The sequence below is a fragment of the Scyliorhinus canicula genome, chromosome 13, assembly GCF_902713615.1.
Source record: "Scyliorhinus canicula chromosome 13, sScyCan1.1, whole genome shotgun sequence".
Classification (NCBI taxonomy): Eukaryota; Metazoa; Chordata; class Chondrichthyes; order Carcharhiniformes; family Scyliorhinidae; genus Scyliorhinus; species Scyliorhinus canicula.
This window is the reverse complement of record NC_052158.1, coordinates 156894732-156917050: the sequence shown is the minus strand read 5'-3', so window position 1 is coordinate 156917050 and position 22319 is coordinate 156894732. Positions and strand designations below refer to the sequence as shown.

Genomic DNA, 22319 nt, shown 5'->3' with positions numbered 1-22319 from the left:
AGGGACACTGGAGAGAGGCTGAGGGAGGTTAGTGTGAGGGACACGGAGAGAGGCCGAGGGAGGTTAGTGTGAGGGACACGGAGAGAGGCCGAGGGAGGTTATTGTGAGGGACACGGAGAGAGGCCGAGGGAGGTTAGTGTGAGGGACATGGAGAGGCCGAGGGAGGTTAGTGGTGAGGGACACGGAGAGAGGCTGAGGGAGGTTAGCGTGAGGGACACAGAGAGGCTGAGGGAGGTTAGTGTGAGGGACACGGAGAGAGAGGCCGAGGGAGGTTAGTGTGAGGGACACGGAGAGAGGCCGAGGGAGGTTAGTGTGAGGGACACGGAGAGGCTGAGGGAGGTTAGTGTGAGGGACACGGAGAGAGGCCGAGGGAGGTTAGTGTGAGGGACACGGAGAGAGGCCGAGGGAGGTTAGTGTGAGGGACACGGAGAGAGGCCGACGGAGGTTAGTGTGAGGGACACGGAGAGAGGCCGAGGGAGGTTATTGTGAGGGACACGGAGAGGCCGAGGTAGGTTAGTGTGAGGGACACAGAGAGGCTGAGGGAGGTTTGTGTGAGGGACACTGAGAGTCTGAGGGAGGTTAGTGTGAGGGACACAGAGAGAGAGGCCGAGGGAGGTTTGTGTGGGGGACACGGAGAGGCCGAGGGAGGTTTGTGTGAGCGACACAGAGAGAGGCTGAGGGAGGTTAGTGTGAGGGACACGGAGTGAGGCTGAGGGAGGTTAGTGTGAGGGACACGGAGAGAGGCTGAGGGAGGTTAGTGTGAGAGACACAGAGAGAGGCCGAGGGAGGTTAGTGTGAGGGACACTGAGAGAGGCTGAGGGAGGTTAGTGTGAGGGACACGGAGAGGCCGAGGGAGGTTAGTGTGAGGGACACTGAGAGGCTGAGGGAGGTTAGTGTGAGGGACACGGAGAGGCCGAGGGAGGTTAGTGTGAGGGACACGGAGAGAGGCTGAGGGAGGTTAGTGTGAGGGACACTGAGAGGCTGAGGGAGGTTAGTGTGAGGGACACTGAGAGAGGCTGAGGGAGGTTAGTGTGAGGGACACAGAGAGAGGCTGAGGGAGGTTAGTGTGAGGGACACGGAGAGAGGCTGAGGGAGGTTAGTGTGAGGGACACAGAGAGAGGCTGAGGGAGGTTAGTGTGAGGGACACGGAGAGGCCGAGGGAGGTTTGTGTGGGGGACACGGAGAGAGGCTGATGGAAGTTTGTGTGGGGGGTGAGAATGGCGGGTCTGCATGCTGCCATCAGCACCAGTTCACTGGCTTGAACAAGTACTTCAATGCTGACACCATCACAGTGAGGAGGAATGATGTGCAGCTACAGAGACAGGGATTGCAACAATTTGCTTATTCTTCAAACTGAGATCCGAGAATAAGGAACCAGCAGCAATCACAAAAAATACTGTGTGTGTTTCTCCTCCGAAGCAGGTCCTGCGGAATTTACACACCAGCTTGTGAAATCTGTGAATGTTTGAAACGTCGGCAATCATGAGACTATAATGGGGTATTATAAGTTATCAGTCTTCACAAATAAAACTCATGGGGCACCATGTACTGTCTAAAAAAAAAAGAGACTGCTGTCTGCATTCATGCCCCCTCAGGGCGATCCAGCACTGCCCAAGCACACAGCCCAGCGGGACAGACTGTTTCCCCCTGACGTCAGTGCGCTGTCCCAGTACCGTCTCCTCCTGACGTCAGCGCGCTGTCCCAGTACCGTCTCCTCCTGACGTCAGCGCGCAGTCCCAGTACCGTCTCCTCCTGACGTCAGCGCGCTGTCCCAGTACCGTCTCCTCCTGACGTCAGCGCGCTGTCCCAGTACCGTCTCCTCCTGGCGTCAGCACGCTGTCCCAGTACCGTCTCCTCCTGACGTCAGCGCGCTGTCCCAGTACCATCTCCTCCTGACGTCAGCGCGCTGTCCCAGTACCGTCTCCTCCTGACGTCAGCGCGCTGTCCCAGTACCGTCTCCTCCTGACGTCACCACACTGTCCCAGTACCGTCTCCTCCTGACGTCAGCGCGCAGCCCAGTACCGTCTCCTCCTGACGTCACCACACTGTCCCAGTACCGTCTCCTCCTGACGTCAGCGCGCAGCCCAGTACCGTCTCCTCCTGACGTCAGCACGCTGTCCCAGTACCGTCTCCTCCTGACGTCAGCGCGCTGTCCCAGTACCGTCTCCTCCTGACGTCAGCACGCTGTCTCAGTACCGTCTCCTCCTGACGTCAGCGCGCTGTCCCAGTACCGTCTCCTCCTGACGTCAGCGCGCTGTCCCAGTACCGTCTCCTCCTGACGTCACCACGCTGTCCCAGTACCGTCTCCTCCTGACGTCAGCGCGCTGTCCCAGTACCGTCTCCTCCTGACGTCAGCGCGCTGTCCCAGTACCGTCTCCTCCTGACGTCAGCGCGCTGTCCCAGTACCGCCTCCTCCTGACGTCAGCGCTGTCCCAGTACCGTCTCCTCCTAACGTCAGCGCGCTGTCCCAGTACCGTCTCCTCCTGACGTCAGCGCGCTGTCCCAGTACCGTCTCCTCCTGACGTCAGCGCGCTGTCCCAGTACCGCCTCCTCCTGACGTCAGCGCTGTCCCAGTACCGTCTCCTCCTGACGTCAGCGCGCTGTCCCAGTACCGTCTCCTCCTGACGTCAACGTGCTGTCACAGTACCGTCTCCTCCTGACGTCAGCGCGCAGCCCAGTACCGTCTCCTCCTGACGTCAGCACGCTGTCCCAGTACCGTCTTCACCTGACGTCAGTGCGCTGTCCCAGTACCGTCACCTCCTGACGTCAGCGCGCTGTCCCAGTACCGTCTCCTCCTGACGTCAGCGCTGTCCCAGTACCATCTTCACCTGACGTCAGCGCGCTGTCCCAGTACCGTCTCCTCCTGACGTCAGTGCGCTGTCCCAATACCGTCTCCTCCTGATGTCAGCGCGCTGTCCAGCACCGTCTCCTCCTGACGTCAGCGCGCTGTCCCAGTACCGTCTCCTCCTGACATCAGCGCGCTGTCCCAGTACCGTCTCCTCCTGACGTCAGCGCGCTGTCCCAGTACCGTCTCCTCCTGACGTCAGCGCGCTGTCCCAGTACCGTCTCCTCCTGACGTCAGCGCGCTGTCCCAGTACCGTCTCCTCCTGACGTCAGCGCGCTGTCCCAGTACCGTCTCCTCCTGACATCAGCGCGCTGTCCCAGTACCGTCGCCTCCTGACGTCAGCGCGCTGTCCCAGTACCGTCGCCTCCTGACGTCAGCGCGCTGTCCCAGTACCGTCGCCTCCTGACGTCAGCGCGCTGTCCCAGTACCGTCTCCTCCTGACGTCACCGCGCTGTCCCAGTACCGTCTCCTCCTGACATCAGTGCGCTGTCCCAGTACCGTCTCCTCCTGACATCAGTGCGCTGCCCCAGTACCGCCTCCTCCTGACGTCAGCGCGCTGTCCCAGTACCGTCTCCTCCTGACGTCAGCGCGCTGTCCCAGTACCGTCTCCTCCTGACGTCAGCGCGCTGTCCCAGTACCGTCTCCTCCTGACGTCAGCGCGCTGTCCCAATGCCGTCTCCTCCTGACGTCAGCACGCTGTCCCAGTACCGTCTCCTCCTGACGTCAGCGCGCTGTCCCAGTACCGTCTCCTCCTGACGTCAGCGCGCTGTCCCAGTACCGTCTCCTCCTGACGTCAGCGCGCTGTCCCAGTACCGTCTCCTCCTGACATCAGCGCGCTGTCCCAGTACCGTCTCCTCCTGACGTCAGCGCGCTGTCCCAGTACCGTCTCCTCCTGACGTCAGTGCGCTGTCCCAGTACCGTCTCCTCCTGACGTCAGCGCGCTGTCCCAGTACCATCTCCTCCTGACGTCAGCGCGCTGTCCCAGTACCGCCCCCTCCTGACGTCAGTACGCTGTCCCAGTGCCGTCTCCTCCTGACGTCAGCGCGCTGTCCCAGTACCATCTCCTCCTGACGTCAGCGCGCTGTCCCAGTACCATCTCCTCCTGACGTCAGCGCGCTGTCCCAGTACCGCCCCCTCCTGACGTCAGTACGCTGTCCCATTGCCGTCTCCTCCTGACGTCAGCGCGCTGTCCCAGTACCGTCTCCTCCTGACGTCAGTGCGCTGTCCCAGTACCGTCTCCTCCTGACGTCAGCGCGCTGTCCCAGTACCGTCTCCTCCTGACGCCAGCGCGCTGTCCCAGTACCGCCTCCTCCTGACGTCAGCGCGCTGTCCCAGTACCGTCTCCTCCTGACGTCAGCACACTGTCCCAGTACCGCCTCCTCCTGACGTCAGCGCCCTGTCCCAGTACCGTCTCGTCCTGACGTCAGCGCGCTGTCCCAGTACCGTCTCCTCCTGACGTCAGTGCGCTGTCCCATTGCCGTCTCCTCCTGACGTCAGCGCGCTGTCCCAGTACCGTCTCCTCCTGACGTCAGCACGCTGTCCCAGTACCGTCTCCTCCTGATGTCAGCGCGCTGCCCCAGTACCGTCTCCTCCTGACGTCAGTGCGCTGTCCCAGTACCGTCTCCTCCTGACGTCAGCGCCTGTCCCAGTACCGTCTCCTCCTGACGCCAGCGCGCTGTCCCAGTACCGCCTCCTCCTGACGTCAGCACGCTGTCCCAGTACCGCCTCCTCCTGACGTCAGCGCGCTGTCCCAGTACCGTCTCCTCCTGACGCCAGCGCGCTGTCCCAGTACCGTCTCCTCCTGACGTCAGTCCGCTGTCCCATTGCCGTCTCCCCCTGACGTCAGCGCGCTGTCCCAGTACCGTCTCCCCCTGACGTCAGCGCGCTGTCCCATTGCCGTCTCCCCCTGACGTCAGCGCGCTGTCCCAGTACCGTCTCCTCCTGACGTCAGCGCGCTGTCCCAGTACCGTCTCCTCCTGACGTCAGTGCGCTGTCCCAGTACCACCCCCTCCTGACGTCAGTGCGCTGTCCCAGTACCGTCTCCTCCTGACGTCAGCGCGCTGTCCCAGTACCGTCTCCTCCTGACGTCAGTGCGCTGTCCCAGTACCGTCTCCTCCTGACATCAGCACGCTGTCCCAGTACCGTCTCCTCCTGACGTCAGCGCGCTGTCCCAGTACCGTCTCCTCCTGACGTCAGTGCGCTGTCCCAGTACCGTCTCCTCCTGACGTCAGCGCGCTGTCCCAGTACCGTCTCCTCCTGACGTCAGTGCGCTGTCCCAGTACCGTCTCCTCCTGACGTCAGTGCGCTGTCCCAGTACCGTCTCCTCCTGACATCAGCACGCTGTCCCAGTACCGTCTCCTCCTGACATCAGCACGCTGTCCCAGTACCGTCTCCTCCTGACGTCAGTGCGCTGTCCCAGTACCGTCACCCTCCTGACGTCAGCGCGCTGTCCCAGTACCGTCTCCTCCTGACGTCAGCGCGCTGTCCCAGTACCGTCTCCTCCTGACGTCAGTGCGCTGTCCCAGTACCGTCTCCTCCTGACGTCAGCGCGCTGCCCCAGTACCGTCTCCTCCTGACGTCAGCGCGCTGTCCCAGTACCGTCTCCTCCTGACGTCAGTGCGCTGTCCCAGTACCGTCTCCTCCTGACGTCAGCGCGCTGTCCCAGTACCGTCTCCTCCTGACGTCAGCGCGCTGTCCCAGTACCGTCTCCTCCTGACGTCAGTGCGCTGTCCCAGTACCGTCTCCTCCTGACGTCAGCGCCCTGTCCCAGTACCGTCTCCTCCTGACGTCAGCGCGCTGTCCCAGTACCGTCTCCTCCTGACATCAGTGCGCTGTCCCATTGCCGTCTCCTCCTGACGTCAGTGCGCTGTCCCAGTACCGTCTCCTCCTGACGTCAGCACGCTGTCCCAGTACCGTCTCCTCCTGACGTCAGTGCGCTGTCCCAGTACCGTCTCCTCCTGACGTCAGCGCGCTGTCCCAGTACCGTCTCCTCCTGACGTCAGTGCGCTGTCCCAGTACCGTCTCCTCCTGACGTCAGCGCGCTGTCCCAGTACCGTCTCCTCCTGACGTCAGCGCGCTGCCCCAGTACCGTCTCCTCCTGACGTCAGTGCGCTGTCTCAGTACCGTCTCCTCCTGACGTCAGCGCGCTGTCCCATTGCCGTCTCCTCCTGACGTCAGCGCGCTGTCCCCAGTACCGTCTCCTCCTGACGTCAGCGCGCTGTCCCAGTACCGTCTCCTCCTGACGTCAGTGCGCTGTCCCAGTACCGTCTCCTCCTGACGTCAGCGCGCTGTCCCAGTACCGTCTCCTCCTGACGTCAGTGCGCTGTCCCAGTACCGTCACCTCCTGACGTCAGCGCGCTGTCCCAGTACCGTCTCCTCCTGACGTCAGCACGCTGTCCCAGTGCCGTCTCCTCCTGATGTCAGTGCGCTGTCCCAGTACCGTCTCCTCCTGACGTCAGCGCGCTGTCCCAGTACCGTCTCCTCCTGACGTCAGCGCGCTGTCCCAGTACCGTCTCCTCCTGACGTCAGCGCGCTGTCCCAGTACCGTCTCCTCCTGACGTCAGCGCCCTGTCCCAGTACCGTCTCCACCTGACGTCAGCGCGCTGTCCCCAGTACCGTCTCCTCCTGACGTCAGCGCGCAGTCCCAGTACCGTCTCCTCCTGACGTCAGTGCGCTGTCCCAGTACCGTCTCCTCCTGACGTCAGCGCGCTGTCCCAGTACCGTCTCCTCCTGACGTCAGCGCGCTGTCCCAGTACCGTCTCCTCCTGACGTCAGTGCGCTGTCCCATTGCCGTCTCCTCCTGACGTCAGTGCGCTGTCCCATTGCCGTCTCCTCCTGACGTCAGCGCGCTGTCCCAGTACCGTCTCCTCCTGACGTCAGTGCGCTGTCCCAGTGCCGTCTCCCCCTGACGTCAGCGCGCTGTCCCAGTACCGTCTCCTCCTGACGTCAGCGCGCTGTCCCAGTACCGTCTCCTCCTGACGTCAGTGCGCTGTCCCATTGCCGTCTCCTCCTGACGTCAGCGCGCTGTCCCAGTACCGTCTCCTCCTGACGTCAGTGCGCTGTCCCATTGCCGTCTCCCCCTGACGTCAGCGCGCTGTCCCAGTACCGTCTCGCCCTGACGTCAGCACACTGTCCCAGTACCGTCTCCTCCTGACGTCAGTGCGCTGTCCCAGTACCGTCTCCTCCTGACGTCAGTGCGCTGTCCCAGTACCGTCTCCTCCTGACATCAGTGCGCTGTCCCAGTACCGTCTCCTCCTGACGTCAGTGCGCTGTCCCAGTACCGTCTCCTTCTGACGTCAGCGCGCAGCCCAGTACCGTCTCCTCCTGACGTCAGCGCGCTGTCCCAGTACCGTCTCCTCCTGACGTCAGCGCGCTGTCCCAGTACCGTCTCCTCCTGACGTCAGCACGCTGTCCCATTGCCGTCTCCTCCTGACGTCAGCGCGCAGCCCAGTACCGTCTCCTCCTGACGTCAGCGCGCTGTCCCAGTACCGTCTCCTCCTGACGTCAGCGCGCTGTCCCAGTACCGTCTCCTCCTGACGTCAGTGCGCTGTCCCAGTACCGTCTCCTCCTGACGTCAGTGCGCTGTCCCAGTACCGTCTCCTCCTGACGTCAGCGCGCTGTCCCAGTACCGTCTCCTCCTGACGTCAGCGCGCTGTCCCAGTACCGTCTCCTCCCGACATCAGCACGCTGACCAAATAATCTCCTCCTGACGTCAGTGCGCTGTCCCAGTACCGTCTCCTCCTGACGTCACCGCGCTGTCCCAGTACCGTCTCCTCCTGATGTCAGTGCGCTGTCCCAGTACCATCTCCTCCTGACGTCAGCGCGCTGTCCCAGTACCGCCTCCTCCTGACGTCAGCACGCTGTCCCAGTACCGTCTCCTCCTGACGTCAGCGCGCTGTCCCAGTACCGCCTCCTCCTGACGTCAGCGCGCTGTCCCAGTACCGTCTCCTCCTGACATCAGCACGCTGACCAAATAATCTCCTCCTGACGTCAGCGCGCTGTCCCAGTACCGTCTCCTCCTGACGTCACCGCGCTGTCCTAGTACCGTCTCCTCCTGACGTCAGCGCTGTCCCAGTACCGTCTCCTCCTGACGTCACCGCGCTGTCCCAGTCCCGTCTCCTCCTGACGTCACCGCGCTGTCCCAGTACCGTCTCCTCCTGATGTCAGTGCGCTGCCCCAGTACCGTCTCCTCCTGATGTCAGTGCGCTGTCCCAGTACCGTCTCCTCCTGACGTTAGTGCGCTCTCCCAGTACCGTCTCCTCCTGACGTCACCGCGCTGTCCCAGTACCGTCTCCTCCTGACGTCAGCACGCTGTCCCATTGCCGTCTCGTCCTAACGTCAGCGCGCTGTCCCAGGACCAAATTTATTTTCAAAACAGCAGAGTCTTCCCACCAGTAGTGGCAGCAGAGAGGCCAGCACCTACACTGACGCGATCTGTGCTTTGGCCGTGGAATTTGTAGCTTCCAGCAAGCAAGCAACAGGAGTGTGTGAAGAACTGAAGATGGATCAATTTGTGAGAAGGAAGAGAGGGCCAGAGACACATACAGGCCAGGATCTCGCAGCTGAATCTGCCGTTGAGAGCTTCTCAGGAGAGTCCACGGCAAGACAAAACAGTGCTGGAGTGAGCTCCAGGGCCTCTGATGAACAATCCATTAAGGAGAAGCTGAAATCAGGAACAAAGCAGCATAAAGATGATTTCTTGAGGTATGGCTTCATTAATTGTGCCAATGCAAATCAGGATGCAAAGCCCATGTGCGGGTAAGTACTGGCAAATGAAAGATTAAAATCCTCAGAACTTCAAAGGCATTTGAAGTCTGTGGCAAATTCAAGGACAAGTATCTTGATTGTTTTCTTCAAAGGTCGCAGCGAGAGCTTAAATCATTAGTTGAAGCCCTCAGCAGAAATGCAACATTGAATGACGAAGCAAGTGGGACCGTCAGGACCAAGCAGGCTCACCTGTCACATTAAAGGTGTGGTGAATATAATATAGATGTATATATGATAATTCACACTGTCTTTGTAAGCGCAGTAGCGCTATCCTACCACTAGGGGGAGTAGCGCTGGGAGCACTCAGGAACTTGTACTGGGCTCCACCCTTGGCTCCGCCCACGACTCCTCCCCCTAGTGCAGCTGTATAAACACCCTTGTCCAGAGTCAGCCTGAGTTCACTACGAGTTCATCGACAGGTAACAGGCTGGCTCTGAAGTAAGTCGATTAAAGCCTAGATTCACATCGGAAACACGTGTCTGGTGAATTGATGGTTCCATCAAAAGGTAAGCAAAAAAGTTGGTTGTGAAGTTCGGGTAAAGGTTGGCTGGAGTGGGTCCAGAAGGATGGCCGGGCGGCAAAAATAGGGAAAGGGAAAAATGTGCGTTCCAAACTCAAAAGGTGGCAAATTTAGGGTTTTGTGTTGACAGCCAAGGGCTGCATCCGATGGAGAAGATAGAGGCAGTTAAGAAAGCCCTGCCCCCAAACAATATCAGAATTTAATTCTTTTTTTAAAATGGTGAATTATGATGAAAGATTTAATTCCTAATCTTTCTACAATGTTGGCACCCATTTCTCAAGAAGCGCCAGAGGTGGTACTGGAGAGAGCGTCAGAAAGAAAGAGGTCTTTGGACAGGTCAAACTAGTTTTGCAAACATCCAGTCTCTTGGTTCATTTTGAACCCCTCAAAAGAGAGGGTTCTCACCCCCAGCACATTTTCTTGTGGAATCAGAGCAGCTTCCGTGCACAAGATGTAAGATGTCCATCAGGACCCCAAGACCTGCTCTGGGGTCTGGGCAGCTGCTCTGGGGTCTGGGCAGCTGCTCTGGGGTCTGGGCAGCTGCTCTGGGGTCTGGGCAGCTGCTCTGGGGTCTGGGCAGCTGCTCTGGGGTCTGGGCAGCTGCTCTGGGGTCTGGGTAGCTGCTCTGGGGTCTGGGCAGCTGCTCTGGGGTCTGGGCAGCTGCTCTGGGGTCTGGGCAGCTGCTCTGGGGTCTGGGCAGCTGCTCTGGGGTCTGGGCAGCTGCTCTGGGGTCTGGGTAGCTGCTCTGGGCAGCTTCCCTGGTGATTGTCATTTCAGCAAGTTCCCCTCTCCCTGTCACCTCCTGATTTACAGCAATTGCTGGAATAACTTTTGTATTCGCTATGGTGAAGACAGAGGCAAAATATTTGTTTATTTCATCCATCATTTCATTATTATCAGGGTCCTGGGTTCGATTCCTGGCTTGGGTCACTGCGGAGTCTGCACGTTCTCCCCGTGTCTGCGTGGGTTTCCTCCGGGTGCTCCGGTTTCCTCCCACAAGTCCCGAAAGATGTGCTGTTAGATCATTTGGGCATTCTGAATTCTCCCTGTGTACCCGAACAGGTGCTGGAATGTGGCGACTAGGGGCTTTGCACAGTAACTTCATTGCAGTGTCAATGTAAGCCTACTTGGGACATTAATAATAATCTTTATTACTGTCACAAGTTGGCTTACATAAACACGGTAATGAAGTTTCTGTGAAAATCCCCTAGTCGCCACATTCCGGCGCCTGTTCGGGGGAGAATTCAGTCTGTCCAATTCACCTAACAGCACGTCTTTCTGGACTTGTGTCACAAGTAGGCTTACATTAACACCGCAATTAAGTTACTGTGAAAACCCCCTAGCGCCACATTCCGGTGCCTGTTCAGGTACACAGAGGGAGAATTCAGAATGTCCGATTCACCTAACAGCACGTCTTTCGGGACTTGTGGGAGGAAACTGGAGCGCCCGGAGGAAACCCACGCAGACACGGGGAGAACGCACAGACTCCGCACAGACAGTGACCTGAGCTGGGAATCGAACCCGGGACCCTGGCGCTGTGAAGCCACAGTGCTAACCACTATGCTACCATGCCTCCCAAGATGGTGGGGAAAGGTCTGTTACCTCTGTTAAGGTGCGAACCTGGGACCCTGGCGTTGTGAAGCAACATTACTAACAAATGTGCCACCCTTGTGAGAGTATTATTAGAATGTGTTTCTCCTAATTCGCGTTTTAATCATTCTCTGCTGTTCTTTATATTCTGGCCAATCACCTGACCTACAATTCATTGAAGTTTGATGCTTTTCTTAACTTCTTCAACTAACCACGGATGGTTGGTCGTCCCCTTAGAACTTTTCCTCTCCAGCAGTAATAGACTCATTCTGAGTATTCTGAAAGAACCCCTTTGATGTGTATCATTGCTTCTCTATTTGTCTCTCCTGACCTAGTATCCCAGTTCACTTCAGCGAGCTCAGCTTTTATGCCCTTATTTAAGTTTCAAATACTAGTCCTCGACTCACCCTTTCCCTTCCGAACTGGATGCAAAAGTCAGTCATATTGTGGTCGCTGCTAGCTCGGGGTGCCTACACTCTGAGCCCATTAATTAATCCTGTCACATGACACTTACCAACTCTAATATGACCTGCTCACTGGTTAGTTCACTGCCACCACCACCGACGCACAGTAGCAGCCGTGTGTACCATCTACAGTATGCACTACAGCAACTCACCAAAACTCCTTCAAAATCAGCTTCTAAAGCCACAACCCTGAACAAGGACGGCAGGCGCGTGGGACACCACTATTGTGGTCAGTGTTTCTATTTGTACCTTCTTGTGAATTTCTTGCTTTAAAAAAATAATAAACCTTTTGAAATACTTTGGTTTGCCCTGGCCATCAGTGAAGCAAACAACCGCCACTCTGAAAGAAAAGATCGGAAAGAAGATCCTCCAGTGTTGACAATGAAAGAATTAACAAATCAACACCAAGATCAGAAAGAAAGCAGAGATCACTCGATCACAAACGGCTCTGCTCACAGTCAGTTTAGTCAATGTTGTCCGCCTCACAGTTAGCTAAGATTTGGGGACACGGAGAAACCTACCTCGTGTTCGGAGCCATAGTGCGACACACAGACTGCGTGACGTCCAGTAACTGTTCGCTCGGCCAATGAACCTTACCAGGCCAAAGTGCGACAAAACATGCTCAGCGAAAAATCCGAGTTACAACATGGAAACGGGCCATTCACCCATCCAGTCTGTGCCTTCCTGTACTCTCCACATGAACAAATGACGCTAATCACATTTACCTGTGTTGTTCCCTGTAAGTTGTCCACCCCCTTTTCATTCATACCAATACAATCGAGTCACATTGAGTTTATAGCACAAGAACAGGCCATGTAGGTGGTTACATGGGCAGCATGGTGACACAGTGGTTAGCACTGTCGCTTCACAGCGCCAGGGTCCCAGGTTCGATCCCTGGCTGGGGTCACTGTCTGTGCGGAGTCTGCACGTTCTCCCCCGTGTCTGCGTGAGTTTCCTCCGGGTGCTCCGGTTTCCTCCCACAAGTCCCGAAAGACGTGCTGTTGGGTGAATTGGACATTCTGAATTCTCCCTGTGTACCCAAACAGGCGCCGGAATGTGGCGACTAGGGGCTTTTCACAGTAACTTCATTGCTGTGTTAACGTAAGCCTACTTGCGACAATAATAAAGATTCTGATTATGCCCCACATTAACCTCCTTCCACCCTACTTCACCCCACCCTAACATCTTATCTTTGTGTTCCCTTTTCCCTCTAGCTAGTACACCCTGGACCCCATGCGATTCCTGCCATGGGAAACTTTATCAAACGCAATCTTGGAGGTTTCTGCCTCTCCTGGTAACCCTGGAAATGTCGTCCACAGTCTTGCCACATTCTCTGTGTGAAGATGTTTCTACCATTGAGTATACAGTTAATCTTGTATCGATGGCCCCCTCGTTGGAACAGCCAATCAGCAGTGACTGGAAATTAGATATTTTCTCAGTTCATTTATCTAGACTCAGGGGACGCGATTCACTGATCTCAGGACTAAGTGTGCAAAACGGGCACGGGCAGTAGCGATTCTGGCCCCCACAGGGGGTCAGCACAGCACTGGATGGATTCACGCCGCTCCAGCCTTACATCCTGGCGCAGACTGGGAGTGGCACCAACCCACGGTTGCACAGTCGCCAAGCGGCACATGCGCGGTAGACTCACGGAGCGGTCCGGCCCCGAAGCTTCATGGCACGGGGATTCTGGGGCCGGAAGCGCAACAAAGTAGGCCGGGGGGGGGGGAGACTTCGACCCGCCGATTGGTGAACCCCGATCGCGGGCCAGCCCCCATCGGAGGCTCCCCCCCCCCCCCCCCCCCCGGTGAAGGAGCCCCCCCTCCCCCACCCGCCACAGGCCGCCCCCCCGACCCTTCGCGCAGAGTTCCCGCCGGCAGCGACCAGGTGTGAACGCACCGGCAGGTCTCTGCCGTTTCCACACGGCCACTCGGCCCACAAAGGCCAGAGAATCGGCAACCCAGCTGCGGACAGCGGCCCGCGACCAGCGCTGCGCCAAACACGCCGGCCCAAATGGTGCCGATTCTCTGCTCCTCGGAGAATCGCCTACCGCGTCGGACAGGCGTCGCAGGAATAAATGGTGCGAACGGCGATTCTCCCATACGGCGCGGCATGGGGGAATCGCGCCCATAGAGTCCATTGCAGCACAGAAAGAGGCCCTTCGGCCCATTGCGTCTGTGCCAGCCATCAAGCACCTATCTATTCCAACCCATTTTCCAGCACTTAGTCCGTAGCCTTGCCTGCTGTGGTGTTTGAAGTGTTCATCTAAATGTGTGTTAAATGTTGAGAGTTCCGCCTCTATCACCCTTTCTGGCAGTGAGTCCCAGATTCCCACCACTCTCCCGGTGAAAAGGTTTTACCTCAAATACCTCAAGTCTCCCGCCCCTTACATTAAATCTATGTTTGATTAGGAGTAGTCAGCACAGCTTTGTGCATGGGAGATCATGCCTTGCAAATTTGTTAGAGTTCTTTGCTGAAGTGACGAGGAAGGGCGGTAGACATAGTCTATATGGTCTTCAGTAAGGCCTTTGATAAAGTTCCATATGGTAGGCTGCTCTGGAAGGTTAGATCACATGGAATCCAGGAAGAGCTGGAAAATTGGATATACAATTGGCTTGAAATTTTTTTTTTTAGAGTATCCAATTATTTTTATTTCCAATTAAGGGGCAATTTAGCGTGGCCATTCCGCCTACCCTGCACATCTTTGGGCTGTGGGGGTGAGGCCCACACAAACACGGGGAGAATGTGCAAACTCCACATGGACAGTGACCCGGGGCCAGGATCGAACCTGGGACCTCAGCGCCAGGAGGCAGCAGTGCTAACCAGTACACCACCGTGCCGCCCTGATATACAATAGGCTTGATGGTAGGAAGCAGAGGATAATTGTGGAAGAACGCTTATCAGACTGGAGGCCTGTGACTAGAGGTGTGCCTCAGGGATCAGTGCTGAGTGTTTGTTATCTAGATCAACGATTTGGATGAGACTATACAAGGCATAATCAGAACATTTGCAGATGGCGCTAAAATAAGTGGTATTGTAGGTATTGTGAACAAAAATTGCACCAGGGTCTTGATCAGCTGGGGTGGTGGGCCGAGATATGGCAAATGGAGTTCAATACCGATAAGTATGAGGTGTTGCATTCTGGAAAGTCAAATCAAGGCAGGACTTTCACAGTGAATGGTAGGACCTTGGGGAGTATCGTGGAACAGAGGGACCTTGGAGTTCAGCTGCACGGTTCTCTAAAGTTGGAGTCACAGGTAGATCGGGCAGTGAAGAAGGCTTTTGGCATGCTGGCCTTCATCAGTCAGGGCAGTGAGTATCGAAGTTGGGAATTAAGCTGCAGTTGTACAGGATGTTGGTGAGGCCTCTCCTGGACTATTGTGTTCACTTTTGGGTCGCCTTGCTAGAGGAAAGATGTTATTAAACTGGAGAGAGGGCAGAAGAGATTTACAAGGAAGTTGCCAGGACCCGAGGGACTGAGTTACAGGGAGAGATTGGACAGACTGGGACTTTTTTCTTTGGAGTGTAGGAGACTGAGGGGTAATCTTATAGAGGTGGATAAAATCATGAGAGGCATGGAGAGGGTGAAGGCATTTAGATTGTTCCCAGGGTTGGGGAATCAAGAACTCGAGGGTATGGGTTTCAGTTAAATGGGGAGAGAATTCATGGGAACCTGAGGAGCAACATTTTTTACACAGAGGGTGGGACGTATGTGGAATGAGGCGGGGACATTGACAACATTTAAAGGGCATTTGGACAGATACATGGATAGGAAAGTTGTAGAGGGATATGGGCCAAATGCAGGTAAATGGGGTTAGCTTAGATAACATAAGAACATAAGAACTAGGAGCAGGAGTAGGCCATCTGGCCCTTCGAGCCTGCTCCGCCATTCAATGAGATCATGGCTGATCTTTTGTGGACTCAGCTCTACGTCCTTTCTCAGGTAAGGAGACCAAAACTGAACACAATACTCCAGGTGTGACTTCACTAACACCTTATACAATTGCAGCATAACCTCCCTAGTCTTGAACTCCATCCCTCTAGCAGTGAAGGACAAAACTCCATTCACCTTCTTAATCGCCTGTTGCATCTGCAAACCAACTTTTTGCGACTCATGCACCAGCACACCCAGGTCCCTCTGCACAGCAGCATGTTTTAATATTTTATCATTTAAATAATAATCCCTTTTGCTGTTATTCCTACCAAAATGGATAACCTCACATTTGTCAACATTGTTTTCCATCTGCCAGACCCTAGCCCATTCACTTAAACTATGCAGACTTCCAGTATCCTCTGCACTTTTCGCTTTACCGCACATCTTAGTGTTGTCTGCAAACTTGGACACATTGCCCTTGGTCCCCAACTCCAAATCATCTATGTAAATTGTGAACAATTGTGGGCCCAACACGGATCCCTGAGGGACACCACTAGCTACTGATTGCCAACCAGAGAAAACACCCATTAATCCCCACTCTTTGCTTTCTATTAATTGACCAATCCTCTATCCATGCTACTACTTTACCCGTAACGCCATGCATCTTTATCTTATGCAGCAACCTTTTGTGTGGCACCCTGTGTGGCACCCTGTGTGGACCAGTTTGGGCTGAAGAGTCTGTCGACGTACCGTAGATTCTATGATTTTATGTCTTCTCATTATTGACCCCTTTACTAAGGAGGAACGTTCCTTCCTATCTATCCATTCTTTGCCACCTCAATCAGGACCTCCTCAGCTTCCATTATTCTGTACTTAGTGATGTTGGCGAAGGGAAATGGCCAACAGAACGTTCCTGCTCTTCGGTGAAATAGTGTCGATGGGACTTTGACACCAATCTCAGAGGGCAGCAATCCCACATTATACTCCTGGGAGTATCTAACCCCATGCTGTACCTGTCCTGGCAGTGATTGATGGGGACAGTGTAGAGGGAGCTTTACTCTGTATCTAACCCCGTGCTGTACCTGTCCTGGGAGTGTTTGATGGGGACAGTGGAGAGGGAGCTTTACTCTGTATCTAACCCCATGCTGTACCTGTCCTGGCAGTGATTGATGGGGACAGTGTAGAGGGAGCTTTACTCTGTATCTAACCCCGTGCTGTACCTGTCCTGGGAGTGTTTGATGGGGACAGTGTAGAGGGAGCTTTACTCTGTATCTAACCCCGTGCTATACCTGTCCTGGGAGTGTTTGATGGGGACAGTGTAGAGGGAGCTTTACTCTGTATCTAACCCCGTGCTGTACCTGTCCTGGGAGTGTTTGATGGGGACAGTGTAGAGGGAGCTTTACTCTATATCTAACCCCGTGCTGTACCTGTCCTGGGAGTGTTTGATGGGGACAGTGTAAAGGGAGCTTTACTCTGTATCTAACCCCGTGCTGTACCTGTCCTGGGAGTGTTTGATGGGGACAGTGTAGAGGGAGCTTTACTCTGTATCTAACCCCATGCTGTACCTGTCCTGGGAGTGTTTGATGGGGACAGTGTAGAGGGAGCTTTACTCTGTATCAAACCCCGTGCTGTACCTGTCCTGGGAATGTTTGATGGGGACAGTGTAGAGGGAGCTTTACTGTGTATCTAACCCCGTGCTGTACCTGTCCTGGGAGTGTTTGATGGGGACAGTGTAGAGGGAGCTTTACTCTGTATCTAACCCCGTGCTGTACCTGTCCTGGAATGTTTGATGGGGACAGTATAGAGGGAGCTTTACTCTGTATCTAACCCCGTGCTGTACCTGTCCTGGGAGTGTTTGATGGGGACAGTGGGTGCAACGTTTAGTGAAAATGCTCCCTAATCGAAAGTTGGTGTTTTGATCTGCGAATGCTTTAGAGGAATCGCAAGATATCTTCAGAAGCAGTAAGGGTCCAGGAACCGGATCAGGTTCGAAAATGGCCAGAAACCCCAGTAGCTGCAGCTGTGACAGAAAGTTTAAAATAGATGTCCAATAGATGCACAGCCTCCTGAACTGCATGGCAGCTTCCTAATGCAGTAAATAAACTCCTCAGTCAGCCTTGCGAGAGAGAGCTGGGGAGCGCAGCAGAGAGCAACGTTAACACTAACCTCTGACAATTGAACCCTTGACTCCATCGTGGCTATTCGAATCGTCGGGCTGAACAGAAAGCGAGCAGAGTGCAGGGGAGCTGAAGTTCCTGTTGTGAACTGGAGGATTTCCACCTTCGAAGCAGGCGAGCTGCTGTGTAGCTCCTAACTTCAGCAAGGATCTGCAGTGCAGCAGCACGCTAAACTTGGAGCCTCACCCACACTGGCGGACACAGACTCGCAGAGAGGCAAGGCTTGCAGATGGACCCTCCCACCTCAAAGCCAAACCCAGCTGGAGAACAGCAATAACTCTTTCCCCTCCTGCCTTTTTGGCGCCTGGGTTAAAAATTGGAACCCAGTTTAAGCACAGAGGCTGCCCTCCTGCCCACTTTGAGTTTTATTCAGGGGGGGGGTGAATGATTTAAATCCTGTGGGAGAACAGCCACAAGATCCTACCTTGTGTGGGAGTTGCCACAGACAACATGAGTTATTGCAAAAGGGTAACAGTTGGGGCAGAATGAATCACACGGCGCTCCTTGGCAACTGCTCCTCGCTCAGGGTGTCATTTTAAATTTAAATGAGGTTTTCACAATTCGCTGAATTGTAATGGAAAGAAGGAAGTTTAATTCATGTGAGAAAAACTATTCGCTCATCAGTGAAGTTGGCCAGCTCAGAGGCTGGGGGGCGGGGAGAGTTTGGATCTACTGCCCTCTGTTGGAAAGAGTTAGTCTTGCCACTTCAGGAAGCAGGTTAAGGAAGGAGCAGCACCTGGCAACTCTCAACTCTGTCACGGTGAACATCTTGGCCTGCTCGAGTACGAGCCAGCCTTCCCGGCATTCAGATTTTTCCAAGGAATGCCGGAATACTGCACCAGGAGAAAGGGATAACACTGAATTGCAGCGATACCACGCGGGCATGTGGAGCAGGAGTGGGCCATCGTACCCAGTATGAATTCCAATCGTGTTCAACCATCACCCTCGTGCTTCTTGAGCTGCACCGTGCCTCCTCAATTTAAAAAATGATCGTCCTTGTTTTCAAACCCCTCCCTATCGCTCCAACCCCACAACTCTCCGAGATCCTCGCACTCCTCCAATCCTCGTCTCTTGAACATCCCTGATTATAATCACTCCACTGTTGGCGGCCTTGTCAATATCTGCCTTGCCAAACTCTGGAATTCCCTCCATAGATCTCTCCGCCTCACTACCTCTCTCCCCTCCATTAACGTTGCTTGATGGCTTTCCCGTGAAGCCCCTTGGGTTGGCTGTTTTACCGTCTTAAAAGCGCTATAATAAAAATAATCTTTATTAGTGTCACAAGTAGGCTGACATTAACACTGCAATGAAGTTACTGTGAAAACCCCTAGTCGCCACATTCTGGCACCTGTTCAGGTACACAGAGGGAGAATTCAGAATGTCCAATTCACCTAACAGCACGTCTTTCGGGACTTGTGGGAGGAAACCGGAGCGCCCGGAGGAAACCCACGCAGACACGGGGAGAACGTGCAGACTCCGCACAGACAGTGACCTGAGCTGGGAATCGAACCCGGGACCCTGGCGCTGTGAAGCCACAGTGCTAACCACTGTGCTACCATGCCTCCCAAGATGGTGGGGAAAGGTCTTTTACCTCAACCTCTGAGTGCTGAATTCAGCTGAGGGAAATTTAAGAGTCAACCATTCGGGCGTGAGTCCAGAGAGGCCCAGCCACTGGAAGGACAGGCGGTTTCCTTCCTCAAACAGACATCTGCCACCAAGCTGAGTTTTTACAACAATCCGTCAGTTTCCTCAAAATCCTTGTGCAATTTGTTGCAATGTTGTGAAGTGAAAGGATGATTCTGGTCCTGACCAATTGAGACTGTGGGCGGGATTCTCCGATCCCCCGCCAGGCCGGAGAATCGCCGAGGGGGAGGGGGGGGGGGGGGGGGGGGGGGGGGGCGTGAATCCCGCCACCTCCGGCTGCCAAATTCTCCGGCGCCGGAGATTTGACAGGGGCGGGAACCATGCCGCGCCAGCTGCTGGCAGCAGCACCCCCCCCCCCCCCCCCCCAGCGATTCTCCGGCCCGCAATGGGCTGATTGGCCGGCCGTTTTCAGCCAGTCCAGCCGGCGTATGTTACACCAGGTATTTGCCGGGGACTGAGCTGCGCGGGCGGCCTCCGGGGTCCTCGAGGGGGTGTGGGGGTATCTGGCCCTGGGGGGGTGCCCCCACAGTGGCCTGGCCCGAGATCGGGGCCCAGCGATCCGCAGCGGGCCTGTGCCGTGGGGGCACTCTTTTGTTCTGCGTCGGCCGATGCAGAGACTAACCACCCTGCGCATGCACTGGGATGACGCCAAAACACGCTGGCGCTCCCGCGCATGCGCCAACTCACGGCAGCCGGCGGAGGCCCTTCGCCGCTGGTTGGCATGACGCCAAGCCCCTTCCCTGCCGGCCGGGGGGGCACAAACCACTCCGGAGCCGGCCTAGCCCCTGAAGGTGCAGGGGATTCTGCACCTTTGGGGCAGCCCGATGCCAGAGTGGTTCATGCCACTCCTTCGTGACGGGTAGGGGAGAATCCCGCCCCAAATTTTTAATTGAATTGTGAAGCAAGTTGGCTGTAATTAACATAGAAAATGAGAAAGGAAATGCCGACTAAGTCCTCGTCGCCAGTTGGGCCAGACTGAGAAATGTTTCTATGCCCAGGGAGATGTTGCAAAGCCAATCTCTGCCCATCCCAGGGGATTGTTGGAACCATGGCTGAGGGAAATCGAATCCATGATGTCGTTGGGCACGCGTCCCCTGGGAAACTCACCATGACAGACTTCTGCCTCCCTAAAACAACCAGTGCCAAAGGTTGTGCCCCCAGAGGACCTCATTACAGCCTTGGTTCAAACTATGGACAATAGAGCTGAACTCCAGAGGTGAACTGAGAGTGACTGCCTTGAATTCAAGGCCATATTTGACCGAGTATAGCATCAGGGAACCCTGGCAAAGCTGGAGTCAATGGGAATCAGGGGGAAAATACTCCACTGGCTGGGGTTATGCCGGGAACAAAGGAAGATGGTATGGTTTTAAGAGTTCAATGACCCTTTCCCCCAGGACATCACTGCAGGAGTTCCTCAGGGTCCAACCATCTTCTCAGTTGCTTCATCAATGATCTTCCTACCATCGTACAATGCTCAGCACCATTCCTGACTCCTGAGATACTGTGGCAGACCATGTCCAAATGCAGCAAGACCCGGATAATATTCAGGTTTGGGCTGACAAGTGGCAAATAACATTCACATACACAAGTGCCAGGAAATGGCCACTTCCAACAAGACAGAACCCAACCATCTCCCCTTAGGATTCATTGATATTCCCACAGCTGAATCTCCTACTATCAACATCCTGGGGGGGGGGGGTGTTACCATTGACGAGAAACTGAACTGGACCAGCCATATAAATGATGTGGCTACAAGAGCAGGTCAGAGGCTAGGAATCCGACAGCGAGTAACTCACTCCTGACTACCCAGCGTCTGTCCATCATCTACAAGGCACAAGTCGGGAGTGTGATGGAAAACTCTCCACTTGCCTGGATGAATGCAGCTCTAACAACACTCAAGAAGCTTGACAAGGAGCTGGTTTCGCATAGTGGGCTAAATAGTTGGGTTGTAATGCAGAACAATGCCAGCAGCGTGGGTTCAATTCCCGTACCGGCCTCCCTGAACAGGTGCCGGAATGTGGCGACGAGGGGCTTTTCACAGTAACTTCATTGAAGCCGACTTGTGACACTGAGCGATTGTTATTCTATTATTATATTACCATCCAGGACAAAGCAGCCCATTAACCTTAAATATTGACTCCCTCTACCACTGATGCAAGGTGGCAGCCGTATGTACCATCTATACTCCCTAACAGCATTGTGGGTGGTCAGGGGTGGTGAGCAGTTTGAATAGAAATTGGTGACGAACGCAAGTGTTGCTACGATGATAGTGGTTTCGCCACAGGCATTGACTTTGGTAGAAAAAGGCCCACTTTCAACCAGGTCAAAGTACTGCACATGTTGGTGTTTAACTGACAAACGTATGCTCCCATTCCCTAACCAGGGAAGTGAAGCCATGGAAAAACACTCAATCTCTGGAGTTTCTCTGAAAGAGAAAGGAAAACTTGAATTTTAACTGGCTGCGCCATCGCCAGCCTGAATCTCTACAATACCTCCTTAAATCTCTGACTCCTCCATTAAACCGCTGTCTGAAATCTACCTCTCTTGCCAAACATCTGGTCAGCTGTCCAAACATCAGCTTATGTGTCACGGTGTCAAATTTTGTTTGATAATCACTGCTCTGAAGCATTTTGGGAAGTTTTACTCTGTTAAAGGCAAATGCAAGTTGTTGTTGTTCGACCCATCGCTACCCTGGGACAGTACAAACTATACGCACACTTATTTAACTACATAACCCGCCATCGCTCTGTGCCAGCCCCGGCCACAGCCGAGGGTGGTTTGACGTGGCAGTGAGCTGCTGTTCTGTGGGAACACAATCTTGCGGTCTTTATTGGCTTGTTTGCAACATGGCAGATAGCCCAGGCATTCCTTCATTGGCCCCCAATCAACAGTCGGCTGGAAAACAAACTCTGCTCCTAAATCCTGGTGCCTCCTCAGCGGCCAGACCTCACTCGGGGCTGCAAATCAGGGGGAACTATTTGCAGAGTTAAAAGGGAAGATGAATCCTCGAGACACATGGTTCCCATTATCTGTCCAATTCCAGTGTGCAATTTGAAGGGCTGTGTTTGTTGTGAGAGTGCAACCCCACCCATTCCCAGAACGAAACACCAGAACTAGTTTATCTCCCCCGTCAGCTTCCCCCCCCCCCCCCCCCCCCCCCGCTCCGCAGTATGGGTTTCTCTCCAACTCTCCTGAAGTAACAAAATGAAGGAACAAATTTACAGGACGGATAGTCAGAGGCTTTTTTTCCCCGAGGTGGAAGTGTCAATTACAAGGGGGCACAGGTTCAAGGTGAGAGGGGGAAAGATTAAGGGAAATGTGCAGCGTACATTTTTCACGCAGAGATCAGTGAGTGCCTGGAACTCGCTGCCAGAGGATGTGGTGGAAGCCGGCACATCAGCAACATTTAAGAGGCATCTGGATGGGTTCATGAATAGGG

At 55.0% G+C, this 22319-nt stretch overlaps 1 protein-coding gene across 4 annotated transcripts in view; it reads right to left on the bottom strand.

The window, feature by feature from the left end:
• LOC119976532 (phospholipase D1-like) overlaps positions 1-22319 on the bottom strand; it is a 196672-nt gene that overhangs the window by 131864 nt on the left and 42489 nt on the right. For 2 of the 4 annotated variants that reach the window (XM_038817091.1, XM_038817095.1), the window contains exon 1: positions 17226-17447. The exons of the other annotated variants lie outside the window; for them this stretch is intronic. The gene's annotated coding sequence lies outside the window, so the exon portion shown is untranslated. Of the gene's footprint in view, positions 1-17225; positions 17448-22319 lie in introns of those variants that run through there. 4 annotated transcript variants of the gene reach the window in all.